The following is a 24,005-nucleotide window of genomic DNA, read 5'->3' on the forward strand; positions in this document are numbered from 1 at the left end:
GCCGCAGTAACATCTTCCACCCAGCAATGGTCGGCGTAGTTCCGCCTAGCGGACAGACGAAAGATCAAACCAGTCAGTTATTTGATCCCTCCAGCCAGGCTCAGCCAAGCAGCCGAGACAATAGAACAATGGAGTGGCGGTCTTATCTGCGTTCATCAGCAGTTTTCTTTCTCACAATTATTTTTATTTTTGTGTTGCCTATAAACTCCAGTCACCAGTAAAAAGTTTCCAGAAACGTGGTGTACTACCATATTAATGACTTTTCATGATGATTTTTAATTATTTAAAAACATTGTTGACATTCTGAGCCTTTAGGCTAAACTTGGGGTTGCTGAGAACGAATCTGCAATCAGAATTTCTCTATCACAAAAAATAACGAAAAAAATCCAGCTGTTGATCTTCCGGCAACCATTGTCATCCTGCAATACGGCCGAAACACTTCCAAGCCAGACATCCATCTCGAATGACAACAACGCCAAGCTGTAAGAAACCATCCTGCACTGCGGCGCCAGGTTAGGAGATGTGACATTTTTGAAAAAAAAACACATTTTCCCTCAATTTTTTGCTATTTTAGCTCTTATAACTTTTTGAATATCGATGGGAAAAATACATGCTGATCATGAGCTTATAGAGCATAAAATTCTCTCCAATTTGATGTATAATTTCACAAGTTTACGCACATCCCCTCCAGAAGTGATCGACAGTGGACATGACGCTAATTAATTTGAGCAACCTTGTTCTGAACAAAGCTCAGGCTAGAGCTACCAGAGGACTATAATTTACTATTTAAATAATCAAATACAAACAAGGGGCAAAATTTAATCTTCAATTTGAGCCAGGTTATTTGTACAGTTAAACTCTGCATTAATGAACAATAAAAAAGAGCAAAACTCACCAAATTTATTCCAATCTTGACTACTTGCCCTTTGAAGCCTTTATTAGGTGTTTTGGTCAAAATTCAGGGTGGGACAAAGTCTGGGAAAAGACAGGTTCTGGCTTCCGGGCTGCCTTTTCGCATTCAACTTGCAGGCTATGCACTGTGTTTTGAACAAAGCTCAAACTGGATTCTTTATAAATTCAAATTAATTCAATTCAATACTATTTACGCTGTTATATTCATAATTCACACACACAACACTCAAACAATTATTTACAAGAAATTTCCGATCGAAATTACATGACAAACACAATTTTGGTCTTGCAACAAGACAGGCTGACGAGACAAGACAGACAAAACTAGGACGACAAGGCCAAAGCAGCAGGACAGTCTGCGCTGGCGCAAACACAAGCCTACTATTGGCAGAACTGCAGTCTGGCATTCTGGCGCAAGGCCAAAGCAGCAGGACAGTCTGCGCTGGCGCAAACACAAGCCTACTATTGGCAGAACTGCAGTCTGGCATTCTGGCGCTACAATTCGAGTTCTCTGGCCAGAACAGACCTAAAATTACTTAGAAATAATGTGACATGCGAATGACTCATTGTCAAGTGTGAGTCTAGGTATCCTGCGCATGCGCTACCGAAGGCAAACTTTTAAAACTCGCTTTCCATGTTATTCAATTGTGCAAGGCAGGCCGAGCTCGCTACCTCTGCGGTAGTACCACCAGCAGATGTTTCAAAAGTTCGCCTGGCACGGTGAAGTGAAATTACCGCCGAGGTACTCCCTCTGCAGGAGCGAGCTCGGTGTGGCCTGCTCAATTTTAATAACATGGAAAGCGAGTTTTTTAACTTCGCTACCGCCGCGGGAGCGAGTTTGATGTGGCCTGGGCTTAAACTACAGCTGTAGAAGATTAACCACTTCTTTCTTGTATTGTACCAATTGTTGCAAATTGTACTAAATGTTGTATTAACTCCTCCTCTAAACAAGGACTTGTTCCATATTAGAGGAGTAATTTTCAGGGGAATATAATTATTGTAAAATGTACTTTCTGAAAATAAAATGAATTTGAATTGAATAGAAGACCAAAGTTGCGCTAGACCAACGTTGCGCCGGGTTAGCCAGACCCGATCTCAGCAATCGCCCCTTAGTGTCCGCGATTTTTCCCATCTGTTGCCTGTCGAATGATACAGTATCACGTTGGTTGTATCATGTTTGCTGCCATCGCTATCTACGTCACACTGCTACAACTTGCATTAAGCCTTTTCCACAGAGAAGGGATCAGAGGGAACATTCTTACCGACTATTGTTTCGCCTTATGTGTAGTATCACTTATACCGGTAGAAAGCGCTTGTATACGCAAATGACGATTTCTGTCTGAGCTGAGTTAGTACTGTAGTAGGGGGACGTAGTGGGGAGTCATTGGCATCCTACACTTCCCTCTCCAACAAACCAGTTCACACCACTCTCTCCCCCCAGCAAAACAACTGCTGACAGCATTTGTGGCTTGAGGCATGTATGTCTATGTCATTGTTTTGCTAATAGTACATAGACTAGACATTCATTTTTCTTATTCTAATCACTTGCTACTCTCAACTCTCCAGATCGCATGAACGCTGCTTCTCCAGTGACAAAGAGGATTAATTTTTATTTCTAATCAACAAGAACTAGAAAACAATAAGTGAATGAGTGGCCAGATTTTGTAACTTTATTACATTATGTACTTCAATTCAATAATTGAAAAAATTTAAATCAATCTAATTTAATCCACAATATTGCGATTTTGAACTTAAAAATTGAGAAAGAATGGTAAAACTTCAATCGTCACTTTTTCAATCGGTTGTAACTTTCTAATGGTATTGAAATCGAAAGTATTGTTGATTGGAGTGAGAAGAGGAGGAAATTCCTCACATCCTTGACTAGATTTTGATTTTATATCTGTATTATTTCATAAGATATGCAGCATTGAATAAATAAATTGTCGTTATTCTGTGTATGGAATATGGGTTGAAGTACAGTGTACACTCAACAAAAAATTTCCCATTTCTCTTAGGAACTTGACTCATGATATATGATTTCCAACTAGGTACCTTGACAAGCCGAAAAGAAAGAGCGTACGGGAAGATCCGAACATTGTATCAAAAGTTATGAATGAAATTTCGATCCTTGAGGTGTCCTGAAAATCTTTGAGATAGAGCGTTCTACCTGTTCTCAGATTGTAGAGCACAAAATTACGCCTAGTAGGATGTTGAATTATACATTTTTGAATTGTGACAATCGGAAGATATTGTTGATTGAATACTATAGGATTTATCAAAATTGATTTTCCATGAAATTCTACTCGTTTTGGAAAAACTGTAGGATAGAACTGATTGAAGTTATAGAGGTCTGAATGATTCCATTTTATTCTGAATTTTATATACAGTAAAACAGTAAAAAAGGAGAGGATTTTTTTTGTCCAATGACTGGATTTGATTGTAATAGCTCAGAACTGGAGAATGAACCAGACATATTAGGTATTTGGGCCACTCTGTACAAGGAAATTTTGCATGCGAAAATTGGTTCTGGACTTCTCTTATGCATACAAACCCTAAAAAATGGGGTTATAGGGTTTATAGGTTTTTGGTTTGGCCAAAGACCGTTCAAGTCAGAAGGAAGCTTTTCCATCAAGGGCCAAGCGTAGTGATAGAGTATGTGCATATTTTTTGTAAATATTGTTGTTCACTGATGTTTTTCACTTAGTTTTATCTTTATATTTTCATATTTCAAATAAGTGATTTAATACTTCATATTTATCGTGGTATTACAGTATGTTTTTTCACCTTACAAATCGTACCAGATAGAATAGAACATTCATGATTGTGTGCGGCTGTGTGGGCGTTATGCTCATGCATGTTGATGTTACAGATTTTTGTGTTGAAAAATTAGAGTTGGGTAGCTTAGGGGGTTAGGTTTTTGTTTGGAATTGCAATATGCTGGAATGGGTTGGAGACCAGATTGAGGTATGTTTATTGAATGAGCGAAGCGAATTCTATGTTTCAAGTCAATCAGCGTTCGTCTATTTGTAAGATTTTTTATCTTTCCAATCGTGCTTGTAAGCTCAAAAGTGTAGAGAACTTCTATTTCTCAGCGTTCTCCACCGATCCTATTGCATATATCATCATACTCTAAATCCAATTTGTATGTGTGTTTGTGTGTGAATAGGCAGTCGTGTATGAGTATAAATGTTAGTGAGTGTAGCGAGTTCTACTGTTCTCCGAACTAATAGTTATGAAACATTTCATAACCATATAAAGTAGAATACCCGTTTCCTGATTTTATGATACAATGGTAATTAAAAGATTTACTGTTATCTTTAAGGTTTATAAATAGTTTTCCAAACGAAAATTGTATAATAAAGTGATTGACCATGTCACCTCAATTTAATTAATTGATTATAAATAATTGATTAATAATTAGTAAATTAGGTGTGAATTAATTAATTAATAATTTAATTAATTGAGCACCTCCGCTCTGTAATTGGCGCTTGTGCGAGTGTGCAGGACAAGTTTGTAGGATAACTGCAGTGAACCATGATAACACGATTACAAACGCATCCACCCCTAGTAGGCCTAGACAATAGAATACCTGGACAAAGTTTGGGACCCTAGAACAGTCTGGTAGGGCTTCATCTCCATCTTCTCCAACAAAAATTTTTAGCACATGGAATTAGGGATATTTTATTTTTTTCAATTATATCACCTTCTGCTTCTCATACTGAGTCTAAAAGAATTGTTTTATCCACCTAATACGAAATTTAGTTTTATATTGTTTATCATATTGTATGTTGATATTCCAATACGCTCTCAACTGCAATGTCAAATAATGAGCTGTCTTTGTTTAAAATGAATGAATTGCCTTTCGTGACAGCTATTCTTTGTAAACTACCTTTGAACAGTTGCTCTAGTGAGCCAGGGTGTCAATTTGTAGATTGTAGATTCCAACCAGTTTGACACACGCACAACTGCCAACGCCCTTCTTGCAGAAAGGTGTTGCTGAAGCCTACGTGAACAATAGTATTTCAAAACATTGTTATTCGAGGAGCTATTCACAAGTAATTGTGAATAAGGGCCTGTCTATTATAAACTGTAAGATGTTGAACAAACTAATATACAGTCGAACCTCTCTATAACAAACCTCCACCTAACGAAATCCTCTACACGACAAATTTTTACCTGGTCCCATGACATTTTAGAGTTTTTGCTGCTTATTTACCTCTATTTAACGAATTTCGGACCTCTCAACAACAAAGTTTTTTCTTGACTTCAACATACAAAGTGTAGTGTGTATAGGAAGCAGACGGTCATTTTCAAGGAATTCTTTAGTTTCAGCAGAAAGGTCAATAGACTAAAAATAATGGCAATTCAGGTAGGAAGAAGATAGGGTGGTACGATATTATAAGATCCATAGGATCGTGGCAGTTTTCTTGACAGAACCTCTCAATAACGAATACCTCTCAGCAGCGAATTTTTTCTCGGGATAATCGACTTCGTTATACAGAGGTTCGATTGTATTTTCATTTTCATAGTATTGCTTTTCGTAACATTAAAGGACTGATGAATTTCGAAGTATTTTCTATTCTGATTGTGAATATAGATGTTATTATGGAATGTTGAATATTATTGTTTAACTTTGTGCTCATATATTCTATTGGTATTCATGATAAATTAAGCTTGGTGAATATATTTTGTTTATTTATAGTGGTTTTGTATAGAATAATTATTGAACTAGCGTGAGTTTTAACTTTTGACTTACTGAAAGACAAAGTCGTTGTCCGTCTGTTTGTATGTTCTACAATAACTTTAGAAAGAATTAATCAATCTTCTCAAATTATGAACACATATTCTCCGAACCCTTTTACAGGTCAAGTTTGTTGGACAACAAATTGACTCACTCTTTTGTCCTTTTTCAGGATATAAGAATAACATTGAAAGTGCATTAGAAAAAAATTGTTATGATCTATCATTTGGTCAGCTGAAGAATTCTTTGCATGCAATTACTACAGTTTTTCCATTCATTCATTCGTAACATCATCTGAAGTTATTTGGGAGCAAAGTTAGTAGACTGTCTACTAACGTTGATTTGGGAGCAATCACACACACTGACATAATATGATTTTAGCTGGTTCATTATACTTTACAACTTTTGTATCAACAAAATGATATGGGTTGATATAATTATCAATTTGCGGTTTTGGCTATTTATTTTCTCTTGGAACTATGTATCGAAATCATGTATCAAACATTTAAAAAAATCTTTGAGTGTCAAAGATGTTGAAGCGACAGAGTAATATTTTTAGAGTAATTTTTCATTTCAAATGACATTCCCAATGGAAACTGCTGTCAAATTATTATTGTAAGAGAAATATTTAGCAGCTTTAGTAATTTTCATAAACTCTGTATAATCAAAATTTGAGGGTTTCAAAGATTACAATGCAAAACAGTTCTTGAGCGAGTTCTCTGAACCACGGGGGTCACAAGTTCATACAGATAGAAAAAAGATAAATTCTTTTAACCGTATATTATCATAATATGCTAGAATAGTATCAGTAGTTATTAGTAATTTTTCATATAGTGATAGCTAATAGTGGGTTATAGTAATTGCAAAAATAATAGACTATTTATTAAATGATATAGCCTATTACTAAATAAGTTTCATAGAATGTGTAAATTATTTATTATGCAGATTTTTATATAATTTGCATTCATCAATTCCATTGAATTAAATTGAATTGTCATTCTGGGATATATTATGTCACACACTGTCAACAAATTTATTACTTTATATTTCTTTTCTATAAAATATATTATTGAAAGGAAATAAATTATGGAGGTTTCTGTTTTCTTCGTGATCTATTCATTATTTGAGTTTATGAATTTTGTACTCAGAAATAAATATGGCTGTCTAGCAAGTAGTCAAATAGAAAAAAGCATGAAATATTTTTTTCTGTATACCCAGTTTCCAGTAAGTTACAATTATTAATCCAGAAGATATAAAGAATAATTTTATTTGACTTTAATTTTTATTAATGGACTAATCATATGAATAGATGGTATGGTGATTTAATAATAAATTATTTGATTTGAAGTTTCACTTTGAATTGAAAAAAGTATAACAATAATTGATGGATCCTCAATTTAATCATTGATAAAAATTAATCTGGAAGGATCTCATTATCAGATTATTTGCCAATGTGTAATAGAATTGACTCATTTATTTATTTATTTATGCATTCATAGAAATAAAATAATTCCAAACTTATTATGAATTATATTGGAAAAGGAACAACAGCTTTTATGTTGCTCAGGAAACCTTCAAATTGTATAAAGAAAGGTTAGAAAATTTCTAACAGCTACAAAATATTACTAAGGAAGAAACACTAACTAGAGTCCTCATCAACAGTATTGGAGCTAAGCATTATATGCTTTTATCCAGCCTAACTGCACCAGATTTGCCTTTGGAAAAGAGTTATACAGAATTAATCACTCTACTAAGCCAACATTTATGTCCAGCACCCAATATAAAGAACAACACAAATTTCTTAGTAGGTCTCAGAACCAGATGGAAAGTATTTCCGATTACATTGCAGCATTACGTAACTTAACCTCTACCTGCCAATTTAACTGATGCAACGCAGATTGCAGGAAATCAGTGGCTGAACTATTTTTAAGAGCACAATTCATACGAGGACTAATAGATAGTCACATCCATGAAAAATTACTGCAAGAAGATAACCTTTCTTTTGAAAAAGCTTGCAGTATTGCACTCTCTTTGGAAGCATCCAAGCAAGGAAACAAAGAAATCACTTCTGTTCCAAATACCATAAATAAGATAGGATATCAGTCTAGTAACAATTGTTCAAGATGGACCACAGGAAAAGCACATCCTTTCAAACAGAAATCACAATCTAGAATTAAAAACCTAGGAATTGATAATTTATGCATATGGTATGGCTTAGCTAATCACAAAACATCAGACTGCAAAAGAGATAGGGCCACATTGAAGTGTTTGTCTTGTGGTTGCCAAGGTCATGTTAGTAAGGTTTGTTTAACTACATTAATTAAAAGCAAAGCAGGAGAAGTAAAGTTAGTTGATGAAGAGAATTTGGAAGAAGATGAGGAAATACTACATACAGTTTCCAAAGTAATAGAGGTAAAATATACATCAGAAATTGAAGATTCAGCTAAATTTATTATGACAGTCAAGATTGGAGATAAGTTTTGTGAATTTGAGGTAGATTCCGGAAGTACATGTTGATACTATAAAAGAAGAGTTAGTCAGTGAGTACCCCGATGTGTTTCAACCTAAGATAGGCACCATTCCTAACTACAAGCGTTCCCTGATTCCTAAAGCTTCAATGAACCCAATTTTCTTAAAACCTAGACCAGTACCGCATGCATATAAAGACAAGATTGAACGAGAAATACGAAAATTAGAAGAAGAAGGAGTTTTCACAAAAACAAACTATTCTGATTGGGGTTCCCCTATTCTAGTTGTGCCAAAACCAAATGGGGAAATCCGTTTGTGCTGTGACTATAAGCCAACTGTCAATCATCAGATAAAGAGTGCTAGATACCCAATACCTCGAATTGAGGAGATTTTCAATAAAATGAAGGGTGGACATTATTTCTGTACACTGGATATTCATCCTGCATTTCATCATTTGGAGGTAGATGAAGACAGCCGGAAGATTCTCACTGTATCGACTCATCTAGGAACTCATTTGGTGAACAAATTGCCATTTGGGGTCAAAGTTGCTCCTAATGAATTTCAAAGGGTTATGGATGATGCTCTCATGGACCTAGAAGGAACAGCTGTATATTTTGATGACAATGTTTTGATGACACCTACACATCAACCTACAAAAATGTCAATTCTTCAGGGAGGGTTGGTAGCACTGGGCTGCCCTGTAATGTTGTTTTAGTTATTTGCTCCGTATTTTTCATCATTTTACAGTGGTTATTTGAAAGAAATAAAAGATTGGAAGAATTTGGATAGTTTATGAAAGTTCTAAGTACCTGTTTCAGTGAATTCCATGACTGCATGACGGGTGAGTGACTAGTAACAGTGATTTAAATATGCGTACCAAATACAGTTTTTGAACGTTTTGACTCCATTTTTCTTAACCGGCATAGACCTACACACTACACGTGCTATTTCTTGTTCCTAATTCGACTTTGTGGTTCTATTAGGACTATCGTAACTGAGCAACTACCGGCTTCAGGAGTGATAACGAAAGTGGAAGTCCTACTCTGATAACGGCAACAATCTGAAAAGTTATCTATACTACCGCTGACTGTTTCAAAGCAGATAATCTCCAGCTGGTTTTTGTTTATATTGCTGGTTCTTATCTAGGCTACGTGTTACTATGACAACCTAGCGCGGCAGTTTTTGAACTTTTTTTCGTCAACAATGTTTCACTCTTTTACCTCAAATAAATGAGACTATGATAGTAAACGTAGAAAGTAGAGTGTATAAAGTAGACTCAAAGCTTTTAACCTTTTTCTCTTCCCAATCAGGAGCTTCCGTATTCTGCCTTGACAGCTCTCTTGGCATTTTTCTTCCTATCCTTTTCCTTTTCACTTTTTAATTCCATATTTTTTGCATAATTTTTCATGAACAGTTCGCCATCACTCATTACCTTTTTGAATAATAACAACTGTGCATAATCGCTAGTGATTTTTTTAAATATCATTATGTCTTCAATAATAAAGAAATTCACAACACAGAGGAATAATGTTGCTATTCAGATAGATGGCTTTAATTACCGAAAAGAACGTACAATGTTGGATGGGAGAGTTTCGTTTAGGTGTCTATTCAATGGATGTCCCGCAACTTTGAAAACGAACGCCTTAATGCATAAAGTATTGGAGAAAAGTGGTTTGCATAATCATACTGCACCTGATCAGGATATTGATATTAACGATGACATTTCTATAGAGCAGACAACTCCAGTAGGCAATAAAAAGTTGATGAACATGAAACCAACTACTCCTGGCAGTGGCAAAATAACTCCCCCTTGACATGTGATATGAGTGTAAACACACCGACTTCAAGAACAATCTCAACAAGTTCTTCTCCAAGCTTGCAAACAGTTGAGCTTCTCCAACAACGCGATGATTTAATAGCTCATTCTCAAGATTTACAAAAGCAAATTGAATCCCTCCAAGAACAAAAGAAGCACATTGAGTCAATGATGATTGAATTTGAAAAAGAGAATTTATCTGTCAAAGATCAGCTTAGATGTATGTCTACGACAATTGAAACTTTGAATGCAGATAACAATGCTCTTAGGAGTGAAGTTAGTTTGTCTAGGGATGATGCCAATAAGTGGAAAAATAAGTATGAAGACTTGTTGAGATCTAAATCTAGGCGATTTGATGTTGGTGGTCAACTAGAATATTCTGGAAAAGCTCGGTCAAAGCGATCAAACATTCCAATTTTTAATGACGATGAATTTCCGGCGCTGGATACAACCAGTTATGAACACAACCGTCGCAAATGGGAATCTACAGGATATCAGGAGAAAAAACGTAGATTTCATGAAAATAAGAATATAGTTTTGGGCGACTCTATGATTAGAAACGTGACTCCTCAAAATTGTATTGTTGATGTTCGTCCTGGAATACGCATCGAGCAGCTAACTAAAGTGATTGAACATAAATATAAACAATCGTCAGCACAGAATTATAAAAGTGTATTAATTCATGTAGGAACAAATTCAATCCGCAGAGAATCTGAAGAATCCATGGTGAATGAGATGAGGAACATGATAAGGACAGCCAAGCAATGTTTTAGTACATCAAGATTAATAATCAGCGGAATAATACTAAGGCATTCAGTGAGTGACTCATACATTACGAGGATTAATGACTCCATCAGAAGTGAATGTGCCAAATTGGGTGTACTATTTGTTAACCCCAATAGTTTCATCAACACCAGAGAAGGCTTAGGCAAAGATGGTTTGCATTTGAATAGGTTGGGCTCAACTAGTCTAAGTAAAATGTGTGATAACGTTTTCAAATTATTAAATGATAAGGGAAACTAATAAGCTGTGACAGGGGTGTGGAAGAAAATAATAATAGAAGATACCTTGTCAAAGACACTATTAATAATAGATATTTTAAAGACTCATATAGTCTGAAAATAATACATCAAAACATTGATGGAATAGTTAGTAAGGTAGCTCTTTTAGACATCTTGGTGGAGGATGAACAACCAGACATTTTAATATTGACCGAGCATGGCTTGAAAGATTATGAAATCAATTCCCTACCTATCAATAACATGTCTCTAGTGTGTAGTTACTGCAGAGTTGATATGAGAAAAGGAAGAGTGGTCGTGTATGCCAGTCTTGAATTTTTGAATGCTATTGATCATAAATTTACTGTTATTAATATTTCTGATTTGAGTCACATTAAGGATATTGAAATATGTGGCTTCAATTTTAAGATTGATGGAGATCCGTATGCTATAGTAGGTCTGTATCGATCACCTAGCGGTGATACTAATATATTTCTTGAAAACCTTGAAATTTTATTTAATCGTATTTGCAGTCATGTATCTAATAACGTCATTGTTGCAGGCGATTATAATATTAATGTTTTAGATAGTTCTTCTGAACATAGAAATCTTGTAAATATTCTGAATCTTTTTGATTTACACTACACGATTAAAGAACCAACAAGAATTTCTAGAATAAGCAGAACAGCAATTGATAACATTGTCACTAACATTGAAAAAGGTATATATTCAGTACAGGTTGTTCATACACTGTTATCAGACCATACTGCACAGGTTTTTCGCACACATGGCACACGTGATTCCACCAGATTCAAGTCTAAACAAATTCAACTTGGTATTCCAATGTATACTTGTTCTAATGAAAACATAATAAAAATAAAAACCTCTTTGAGTGGTGAATCATGGGCTTCAGTTTATAATGCAATAGATGTAAACAGCCAATTTGCGAGGTTCCATGAAATTTTACAGTCTCATCTTGGCATAAATTGCCCTTTGAGATGTAGAAGAAAAAAAACTCAGAGCAAAAAGAGATTAAAAGGTGAATGGATTACCGACGAAATTGAGCAAATAAGACATCTTTTGGAAGTGGCTAAAATCAGAATTAATAATGGTTTGAGAATTGATATGGAGCAATTGAAAGCTATTAAAAAAATTTATGATTATGAAGTTGTTCAGGCAAAAAAGCAATATATGAGTAATATAATTTTGAGAGCTTCAAATAAATCAAAAACAAGCTGGAAAATCATTAATGAATTTAGAGGTAAAACAAAACAAACACAGCCTAATATAGAACTAAAAGAAAATGAAAAAATTTTAACTGATTCCAAGCAGGTAGCTGATGCATTTAATAAATTCTTCATATCAATGGCACCCAAATTAAAGGCTCAAAAATCAAATCTACAAATTAATGACTCCTCTTCTTCAAATTCAAATTTTAACAGAAATTTTTTCTTGTTTCCAACTAATAATGATGAGATTATAAAAATAATAAAAAGTATCAAAACGAAAAATAGTGTTGGATTTGATAATATCCCAGTGACAGTGATTAAGGAATGTTGTATTGAAATAGCTCCACCACTAGTATTCATAATGAATAACGCTTTCAAAACGGGTATTTTCCCAGATCTACTTAAAATTGCCAAGGTAAAACCATTGTTTAAACAAGGTGCTAGAACTGATATACAAAATTATAGACCTATTTCTATTCTTCCATCTCTGTCAAAGGTATTTGAGAAACTAATTTATTCCAGGATAATGACTTACCTCGAAAAATTTGATTTAATTTCAGCTTGTCAAAATGGTTTTGTAAAAGGTAGGTCGACAATTACTGCAGCGGTCACTTTTGTTGAGAATGTTATTGAACAGGTCGATAAGGGAAACTTTGTTATCGGTACATTCATGGATCTTTCAAAGGCCTTTGATAGCGTTGATAATGACATACTTCTTGATAGGCTTTCAAATATTGGAATAAGAGGAATCTGTAGTTGTCTAATCAAGTCCTATTTGACAAATAGGTTTCAATTTGTTACAGTTGAATCTCAGTCTCATGTAGCTCAATCGATGCGATTGAGTGTTACAAGAGGGGTGCCACAGGGTTCTATTTTAGGCCCATTGCTCTTTGTCCTTTACACTAACAATGTGCAAGCCTCAGTCCCAGTAGGTTTGAATATTACACTCTACGCTGACGATACATCATTGATGTTCAACAACAAAAACTTGAATGATCTTGAGGTAGAAGCTAATGTTAAAACAAATTTGGTTGCACAATATTATAATGAGTCAAAATTGGCAGTGAACCCGCAAAAGAGTAAGTGTATTCAATTTGGGTCTAAAAATCATCTCTTCCAGCCTATGATTAGTATTGGCGATTCAATGGTTGAAAATGTAACAGAAGCAAACCTACTGGGGTTAATGATAGACAAGGATCTCTCATGGAATGTGCATACTGATGAATTGGCCACTAGAATCAGTAGTAATCTGTTTGTATTAAGGAACATGGTTAGGTATGTGCCCAATGAAACAGCAAAAACATTATATTATGCACTGATTTACTCTCATATTTCATATGGTATAGAGCTCTGGGGTAGCACAACATTACAGAATATTAACAAGATATTTGTACTACAAAAGCGTGCTATTAGGTACTTGGCGGGCCTGGGGTTTAATCATCCTTGTAGAGAATATTTTAAGAAAATGTCTATATTAACAGTACCGTGCATTTTTATTTTTAAAACAATATTGTATGTTGTAAAAAATATTGATAGATTTGTGACTCATGCACAGGTACACTCTCACAATACAAGGAATAGAAATGATTTGACTGTGCAACCTCATAGGCTAGCTATGTTTGAAAAAAAGACCAGTTACATTGGGACAAAATTCCTGAATAAACTGCCTGGTAGTTTAGATCATAGAAACAAAACATTCAAAACAGATTTATACAGTTACCTTTCTAACAAATGTTTTTATAGTGTTAATGACTTTTTATGTGACAATCATATTTAGGCTGTGAATATATTATAAAATAACAATGTTAAATATTACTATGTTGAAAATATGACTGATACAAGACTGTAAACTGTGACTATAGCCTGTGATATTATGTATAACATGAAAATTAGTATTTTTTTTAGGTATAAGTTCATTTTAATGACGATATTCAATTGTATTGTTTGATACTGTATTGAATAAATAAAATATTATTATTATTATTAAAATCTAAAAAACGAAATCACAGAGGATATGTTAATTTCAAAGATTCTTTGTGTAATTCCAGAACAATTCAAGTATTTCATCAGTGCCTGGGAGTCAATGCCAGATGAGAAGAAGACTCTATTCAACCTAACGTCACAACTTATTGTAACAGCTCGCCAAACAAGGCAGCCGTTTAGTAGTATAAGAGAAAGGGCTACTAGGCCACTTCAAATAATTCACACTGATCTTTGTGGGCCTATTGACCCAGTCACTTGGGACAAGAAAAAATATTTCCTTGTACTTCTGGATGATTATACTCACTTTGTTATGGTATACTTATTACAACAGAAAAATGAAGTTTTTGATGCCATAAAAAATTACTCAGCTGAGGTAGAATCAAAATGGAATTTGAAAATAGGTCGTTTTAGGTGTGACAATGCAGGTGAATACTCTAGTAATAATTTGAAAGAGTGGTGTAAGGAAAAGGGTATTGTGCTGGAATATACTGTTCCATATTCACCTGAATTGAATGGGAAATCTGAAAGAATGAATAGGACATTGGTTGAGAAGGTAAGGGCTCTTTTATTTGACTCAGGGATAAATAAAGAAATGTGGGGAGAAGCTGTTAGGGTTGCCGCCTATCTGATTAATAGAAGTCCCACTGAAACTCTTGAATGTACTCCATTTGAAAAATGGAATTCAAGAAAACCTGATCTTTCCAGACTCCAGATTTTTGGGAGTGATGCATATAGTCATGTACCAGGTCATTTAAAAAAATTGGACAGTAGAACTAAGAAATATATATTCATTGGGTATACTGTAAATGGATATAGATTGTGAGATTCTGAAGCAAGAAAAATAGTTATTTCTAGAAATGTAGTTTTTTCAGAACAAGCTCAATGTAAAATACAATCTGCTGTTAGTAATAAGAGTAAAGTACAAGTAAAAATTATTGATGAAATTCCTGATTGTAACACTGATGATTCTTTAGTTGAAATAGTTGATGAGATAAGAGAAAATTGTGAAAATGTAAAACAAGATCAAGCAGGTAATGTAGAAGAAAATGTAGATCAAATCAATGATGTAAGACCTCAAAGGAATAGGAGAATTCCTGTAAGACTTAATGATTATGTAATGCTTAGTTATGAGGAAGCTGTAGCAGGGAAAGATAAGGACTTATGGAAACAAGCAATTGAAGAAGAAAAAATGTCTTTATTGAAAAATAATACTTGGGTGTATGTTGAGGATAATGATTCTATAGTTTCTAAAATAATAAGTAGTAAATGGGTTTTTACTATCAAAGATAATGGAAAATATAAAGCTAGACTTGATGCAAGAGGGTTTGAACAAGAGTAGGGAATTGATTACAATGAAACATTTAGTCCAGTAGTCTAGATTATTAATGCAGCTTTGAGACTTATTTTTGCTATTGTTGCCAATAAATGTTATAAGATGATGCAATTTGACATCAAAACTGCATTTTTGTATTGTAATCTTGATGAAGAAATCTTTTTGAAATTACCTGAGGGATTTGATGAAAATAAAATAGTAAAACTCGAAAAAGCCTTGTATGGTTTAAAACAAGCTCCACTGAAGTGGAACCAGTGTTTTTCAAACAGTTTAGCTGAGAATGGGTTAATAGCTGTTGGTGTTGAGCGTTGTATTTTTAAGACTGTAGATTCTAAGATAATTTTAGCGCTGTTCGTTGATGATGGTATTGTGATTGGAGAAGATGAAGTGGAAATGAAAAAATTATTGATTAAGTTGAGTGAACATTTTGAAATAAAAATTGATTATGAACCTAAATATTTCCTAGGGATGACAATTGATGAAAAATCTGATAGAATTGTATTGAAGCAATCAAAATATGCAAATCAAGTTGTTGACAAGTATAATATGACTGATGCCAAAGTTTCTAGTATTCCTATTAGTCAGGCTAATCAAAATCCAACTAATGATTTTAAAGTCAGTAATTTTCCAATGAGGAAAGCAGTAGGCAGTTTGCTTTATCTATCAAGTAAAACTAGGCCTGATATTGCTCTGGCAATCAACTTTGAAAGTAGACACCTGGAAAATTATACAAGGAATGATGTTCTGAATGTTAAACAAACTTTAAGATATCTGAAAGGATCTATTGAAAAAGGTATAGCTTATATGAAAGATGATGATAATAATAGTAACATTATTGAAGCATTTTGTGATGCAGACTATGCAAATGACATCGAGACTCGTAAAAGTATTTCTGGTTATATAATTTTTTATTCTGGAGGACCAATTGCTTGGTGCTCAAGGAAACAGCCTATTGTTGCTATGTCTAGTACTGAGGCTGAATATATTGCCGTCGCTGATTGTGTTAAAGAGTTGTTATATTTAAAATGCTTACTTGAAAATATACTGAAAAGGGAAGTCAAGGTAGTTCTAAATATGGATAATCAGAGTGCCATAAAATTAATCAATAATGGAATGTTCAATAAAAGAAGCAAACATATTGATGTATGGTATCATTTTCTAATTGAAAAATTAAGGGACCACAGAATAGAAATTAAATATGTTGAAAGTTCAGAAAATATTGCAGATGGCTTAACAAAGCCTCTTGAGAAAATCAAGTTTGAAAAATTCAGACGTGGTGTTATTGTTTAGTTTTTCTATATGTTATTTTTCATTTCAGAAGTTATACTCTAATTGTCTTTACATACGTAAAGGGTGTTCTAAAATGATGTGACTTATTCATGTTCTTATGATGTGTGATGTTTAATAATTATTCCTGTTTTTGAAATATGATCTGAAATGATGAAATTTGTAATGTTTGATAATACTTGTTTTTTGATCCTGTTTGTTTAAAATTGATTTGATGAAGTAAGTTTAATGACAAATTGAGAATAAAGGGAGGGTGTTGGAAAGTAATATTCAATTTGTGATTATGTTGGCACTGGCTGAGGTTATTAGAGGGAGCTTGTCAGCTAAGAAGAAGGCGTTGATTTCAGGTTGTCGGTTTTTGCTATGTAAAATGTTTGTAGTGTGTTTTGGTGTAATAAATCAAAGTAAAAGTAAAACGTCTATTGTTAATAGTAAAAATCCACATTTCACTAACCAGTAAAATTAGAATATCAACAGTTTCTACCAAATGCATCCACAATGCTACTCCCTCTACATAATCTACTTCGGAAAGGCATCAAATTTTCATGGTCAAAACATTGTGAAACATCATTTCAGCAAGTTAAAAAGGAGATTGCAAGTGACAAAGTTCTTGTTCCTTTTGACCCTACATTACCAGTGAGTCTAGCCACAGATGCAAGTCCAGTAGGCTTGTCTGGAGTTTTGTCTCACCTAATCAATGGTGAAGAGCGCCCTATAGCTTTTGTGTCACGAAGTTTAACAGAATCAGAGAAAGGATACTCAATTACTCACAATTGGATAAGGAGGCCACTGCAGTCTACTGGTCTTGTAAGAAATTCTACTACTACTTATTTGGCCGTAAATTCACCTTCATTGTTGATAACAAACCACTTCAAATGATTTTGCACCCTAGTAAAAATCTTCCAGCCCCGGTCCAGTGCGGCAATTGTCACAAGTTGTTTGTCCAGTTGTAAGACTGAATCTTCAAGTGTGAAATTATGGAGGGGGGTAATTGTCATATAGCCCGCCAAACAGGCATAGTTGTCACTATACCAACATACAGAACTATGAATACACAATTAACTACTATTCACGCTTATATTATTAAATAAGTATTTCTACAAAAATTATTCTCATCTATTCACATGTATTAGTCTACTAGATTGATTCAAGATTATATTATTATTTTGATCATAACTCAATCATAAGATTTCTCGATCTAGGTGGCACGGCTCTCGTGCCACAAGAGTGTTCTATGTCCTGTAACCAAAAATAAAGTCAGTCAATAAATCCAGATCTAAATTCTAATCATTGTTTTATTATCTCGATACACAACACTGTTATTCTTCATTTTATTTAATTCATTTTTCTTTGCAATTGATTTGCTTTTGACAAAGTAAGTTGTAATTAGGCTAAGTTCACTCTTATATCTGATCAACCCATTTATTGTTACAGGATACATCTGTTGATTATAAACATCATGGGCTTATTGAAAATGTATAATACCAGAATGCAGAATGCACCACAATCAATCATAATGAGAGAGAAATGTGCAATAAGGTTATTGAAAATGAGACATGCCAGACTACAGAACCTTCCATTGTCGAGGTCAATGAGGCAGAAATTATTGGAAATTGTAGAGAGTTGAAAGAAATTGTGGCAAACACAAACTCTCTTTGAGGTATGGTAGGCCTCTATACTACAGAAATCATATGCTATGATTGTGTTTTAATTCTGTTATAATGTGTATCAATGGTTGTGAATAAATATTAATGCTCAATACTCATCTTCATTACTTTTTCTTAGGAAATTTTGGACAGTTTTTTACGGGATTTCATCTAATAAAGTAGCTGAAAACGAAAACATGAAAAACTGTAGTGAGAATGCATTGTGCAAAAATAAAGAAAGGTGTTAGGAGAAGACAAGAATAAAAGTTTAAAAAGGATCAAGGATTGGAGTTTGAAAATAGAAAAGGTGTATTGATTTCGATCAAAATGTTCAAACCAGTAGAAAAGTGCTGAAGAAAGTGTGATGGAAAATTAATCCAGAGGGATTAATAGGGATGAAAAAGGTTCACATGCCAATGCAAGAGAACGTTTGGCTAAGGATGGAACTGGATTACCAATTCTTCGAGCAGCAATGAGCTACATTCACTTTCTGTTCTTACTGAGGTGTATTCGCTTTGATGATAAAACCACTAGGGAACAATGCAAGACATTTGACAAACTTGCAGCCATTAGAGTTATGTTAAGACTCATTAGTAAAAAAACTGCATAGACTGTTACAATACAGGAGAGTTTGAAACAATCGATGAGATCTTACATCATTTTAGATGCAGGTTCTCATTTGTTCAGTATATGCCAAACAAACCAGCGAAATATGGTCTAAAGATGTTTGCTCTATGTGATTCTAAGACATTTTATTGCAGTAAATTCGAGGTTTACTGTGGAAAGCATCCCTCAGGGAAATATGAAGCTTCAAACAGCAGCCATGACATAGTAAAAAGGATTGTAAAACCGATTGAACATTCCCACAAAAATGTAACTACAGACAATTTGTATACCATCATTCCTATGGCTGATTATTTACTAGAAAGAGGATTGACTTCAGTGGCGCTTCGTGGATTTTTGAACTTGTAGGAGTCAAAAAGTATAAGTAGGGCTACAACCCCCCTCCCCAGTATAGTCGCAATGGAAAAGATCACATTGACGTTTTCTGCCATAGACAAATTCAAATGTATGGATGCTGGCATATAAAGGTGCGTACAAATATACGTGCCGCGAACATGAGCAATTCACTTTTAATCAGCTGATTATATCTGTATTTTTACAGAAACTGTAAGATATAGTTATAAAAAGCTTGGCATCAGCTGATTAAAAGCTATTGCTCATGTTCGCGGCGCGTATATCTGTACGCACCTTTAGGCCTACATAAACACAACATGCAAGTTCACAACTCAAAATGATAAGTTACTCACATCATGGTCTACTTTTAATTTAATTCGATTCGTCGATCCTTCTTTGAAGCAAACATTTTGGTGACAGAGTCGTAGAATTTTGCTTCCGTCATCAATTTCTTGAAATACTGTTTTTCAATACACAGGGAAGCTAGTCCATTGAGTCGATTTTGATGGTTGAACTCCTAGTGTTTTTTTCATGCGTTTAAGAGCCGAAAAGGTACGTTCGGCAGAAGCACTTTGTAGCTGGGATAGTGAGCACTAGATGAATTAGTCTGCTTTTTCAATAAAAAAAAGGTAAATTCGTATGGCTTTTGTTGGTGGGGAGTCCCTTGCGGGAAGGTCCCACTGCCTGAATATATAATTTAAGCCGTCAATGGGCCTTACGACTGTCATACTTGAGCCGGGACCGACAGTTTAACGTGCCCATCCGATAACACGGGAGTGATCTGGTTAAAAAACTTTTGGTTATGAGAGGGATTGAACCCGGGATCTCTGTGCTGCTACGCAAGCACTCTATTCACTAGACCACGGATCACTCCTGCTTTTTCAATGAATGTCCCTGTTAAATAGTCATTCAATTTAGAAATGCAGTTAATGAAGGAAGAAGAGGAGTAAATCACGACAACTCAGCCTCCAAACTATTTACATTGAAATATTGTCCGTGTCCGTATGGAGACTTCATTAGGTCTTGCAGAAAGTAGAAACATTGTCAGCAAGTCAATCGATTGGATCAAATATCGATTATTTCGTTTCGATAATCCATGTGGTTGAGGAGCTACTTACGAAGGACTTTATTCAATCATTCATATACGAGTAGTTCCTTCCGCGTCCACTTAGCATGCAGCGCAGCGCTAGTGTCGAATTGTAGGAATAGATTAGACTTCCTACAACGCTACAAGCCTTCTTATGTTGCAAAACCTCACTGCTCTGTATCTTTCAATTCCGTATTTTCTATAATATCTTGATATGTATTCGCATGCTTCTATAACCTATAGATACACTATGAAGACATTATTATTATTCTGTATCAAAGTGTAGGAACTTCCTCACTTCCTACATGGAGGAATCGCCCTAGATTGACTTGTATCGGGACTCTAAAGAAAAACAAAGCAGCAATACCTCCGTCGTTTTTACCTCACAAAAGTAAGGAAGTTGGAAGTTCTATGTATGGCTTTCAGTTTGACAAAACTTTAGTTTCCTATGTCACTAAAAAGAACAAAGGGGTTGTACTGTTATCGACAATGCATGATTCTAAAGTCACATATCTTGACACTGGTAAGCCAGAAATAATTATTGATTACAAGACTAAAGGAGAAGTCGATACATGCGACAAAATGTGTGCTCCTTATTCTGCTTCAAGAATCACAAGACGGTGGCCTTTAGCCCTCTTTTTCATTCTTATGAATATTGCAGAAATCAATGCCAGGGTCATTTCAAATTTTAATATCAATGGCCAAGGCCTTCCAAGAAGAAAAGTCTTCCAAAAAACCTTGCCATGAGTTTGATGAGAAGCCATTTGGAATCAAGAGCTAAAATAAAATCACTGCCTCATGACTTGTATTCTTTCTTAGCAAGATACAGAAAGCCATTAGAAGAAGAAGAGGTAGCCGAACAGCCAGCAAAGAAGAAAGGAACCTGCTGGTTATGTGGTAGGACCAAAAATTCCTCAGCATCAATCAAGTGTACTTCGTGTTCAGGTTTTGTATGTAAACAACATGTAGAGAAACAGACTATTTGTTTATGCTGTAAAGAAGTAAACAATGGAGATGAAAAAAGTGAAACTGAATAAGACAAGAAAAAAATACATTAAGACAACAAAACATCAAGATATTTTAAACATTATAACATATATGTGAAAAAGTATAATGTTGTGAAAAAAAAGTATATACTTTATAAACCTATAATTTCTTACCCCTCATTCTTTTTCTAATCATGTAAGGTTTTGAGAAATAACAAAAATTCATAATTTGATAAACCAATATTGAGACATTCAGGTTACTAAAAATAGTTAAAAAGGTATGTTGTGAAAAGTGCAACACGTGAGTACTCATGTGATGCCAGAGGGTGCTAGTACCAAAAGGTTAAAGAAAAGACAAGCCTCCAACAAATCTGATTGCCAAATTGTTTCTGATATAAGTGTCCACAAAAATCTTGCCAACTACTTTGACAACAGAACTGTATTGGTTTTTGATTTCCAACAGGTTCTTCCTGTACCTTTCTTTCATCGAATATTGCTTATTACAAGAGGTTTCTGTCCATGTACAACCTCAAAATAAGGAATTGTTGAAATGATCAGGATTCCTCCTATTGCTGTATGTGGAGTAAAATTGATGCTGGCAGAGGGTCTGATGTCATTTCCTCTTGTGTTTTCAAAAAGATAATCGATCTTTCAGATAATATACAGTATGTGACACACATACACTTGTGGGGGGCGAAACTGCAACATCAACATTGCAGCAATGTTTTCCTATACTCTGACCAAGAAGAAAACTGTTCAGGTAATCGATGAGAAGTTTTTGCTGCCTGGCCATACTTGCCTTTAGTGTGATAGTGACCATGCAAGAATTGAAAGAGCAAAAAAATTCAACTCCTTAGTAGATAAAAACAGTAGCAGTGTGTAATGTATGTAGCTGTGAGGTTGGCAGACATTGTTGCTTTTCGCGCGCTCTGAGTTGCAATGAAAGGTTATGTTGGGAATTGTGCTTGTGATGATGAGTCAAAGAAATAAAGTATTCAAAGTGAATATTTTCTTTATTTTTGAAGTTATTCAAAGTGATTGTGTTTTATTCATTGTTACCGTATTTTACACAGTGATGAAAGTGAAACATTCAGAATTATGGTGTCAGTTTGTGTGTAGTTTGTCTGGGAAAAATGAGAGGTAAGAGGGTCGTCCAGAGAACTTGGAATTGCCAGTATCCTATGCTGGGCCATTGCCTATGAACCCAAAGAAAAAGAAAGATCTCCTCTCCACGTTCAACCTCATTGATCCCCAATTCCACCTTTTTTACAGTTAACTGGCCATCAATGATAAAAGTCTTGTGTTTAATGAGCTGGATGATTTAGGTGAAGAAGATTAAGTTGTTCCTTCTTGTTCGCTCATGATAATAGACATTTACTTGTGAATTTGGCTAATTATTGTTGTTCAATCCTACTTCTCTCTCACTCTCTTATTTCTCTTTCTATTTTGCCTTTGCCACCCATTCCTGGCATCACGCAATTTGCGATAAAGGTGAAGAACAATACCACAATATTGTATTTCGCTGTTCTACAATTCAGTGCACAACTGAACGTTCTACTATATGGTTGTATGCCATGCCGGCTACGTGAGCTAGCTCGAGACCCGTGCTGTCTCTATTCTTCTTCAACGAGACCGTGCCGTCTACGTGGAGACCCTTGCTGTCTCAAATGTCCACCACTGGAAACGTTATTTGTGCCCCTGAAAATCCCTCGCAGGACAACATAAGTGCCAAATTCCCTTCCCTTCACCTAGGCCTACTATTTTTCTAACAAACTTGTAACCGAAATCTTTTAGTTTTTTTACAGTCTTCAATATTTAACATGGTCTCCTTTGGCCAAATTGATGAATCAAACCTATAGTAATACAGTACAAATTTCAGAATTCTTGTTCAGAAAATTATTATTATTAATAATTGTCATCAATGCTCTTGCACAATTATTTTTTTCTATTTTTATTGTATGAATCTAAATACTCTTATGAATAGTTTATTGTATCTTTCAAACTTATATGATGACAGAAACTGCAAAATTGAGTTTTTTGGTAGCAAAACAAGCTCAAATATTCCAAAAATTGCAATTATTATTTGATCTTACCAAACACAAAGGTTTAACTGGATCAGTTAAAGATAAAAAAAATGAGAGGCAGTTTATTTCTTGTTATAAACAAATTGATTCAATGTATGATGAGTTCAAGGATATCACAGAACACATCAATTTACTTGAGGCAAGTAGTACTCCACCCAAAGAAAATGATTTTCAAAAATTAACCGCATTTGAAGATATGTTTTTTGAAATTCAAGTATTTCATGATGGATGTGAATTCACAACTGAGAAAAAAGCTTTGCAAGTTGCAACAACAAGCAAGGTCAAACAATTTCGTGCTCGTCTACCAGAGATAACGTTGCCTTCCTTTGATGGCACGTTACAGAGCTGGCCATTGTTTAGAGATAAATACAAAGCTTTAATTCATGAGAATAATTCCATCGATCCTGTAGAGAAATTTTATTATCTTTTGTCAGCACTATCCGGACCTTCACTCTCTTTAGTTAGAAGCCTACCGCT

At 34.6% G+C, this 24,005-nt stretch overlaps 1 long non-coding RNA gene across 1 annotated transcript; it reads right to left on the reverse strand.

Moving 5' to 3' along the window:
• Nucleotides 1–590: 590 nt before the first annotated feature.
• On the reverse strand, nt 591–1,933 carry LOC120350123. The gene is made up of 2 exons (XR_005570643.1): nt 1,439–1,933; nt 591–733 (listed from the first exon to the last, which is right to left on the reverse strand). It is a non-coding gene; the product is annotated as an uncharacterized LOC120350123 (long non-coding RNA).
• Nucleotides 1,934–24,005: the final 22,072 nt, after the last annotated feature.

The sequence above is a fragment of the Nilaparvata lugens genome, chromosome 2 (assembly GCF_014356525.2).
Source record: "Nilaparvata lugens isolate BPH chromosome 2, ASM1435652v1, whole genome shotgun sequence".
NCBI classification, from domain to species: Eukaryota; Metazoa; Arthropoda; class Insecta; order Hemiptera; family Delphacidae; genus Nilaparvata; species Nilaparvata lugens.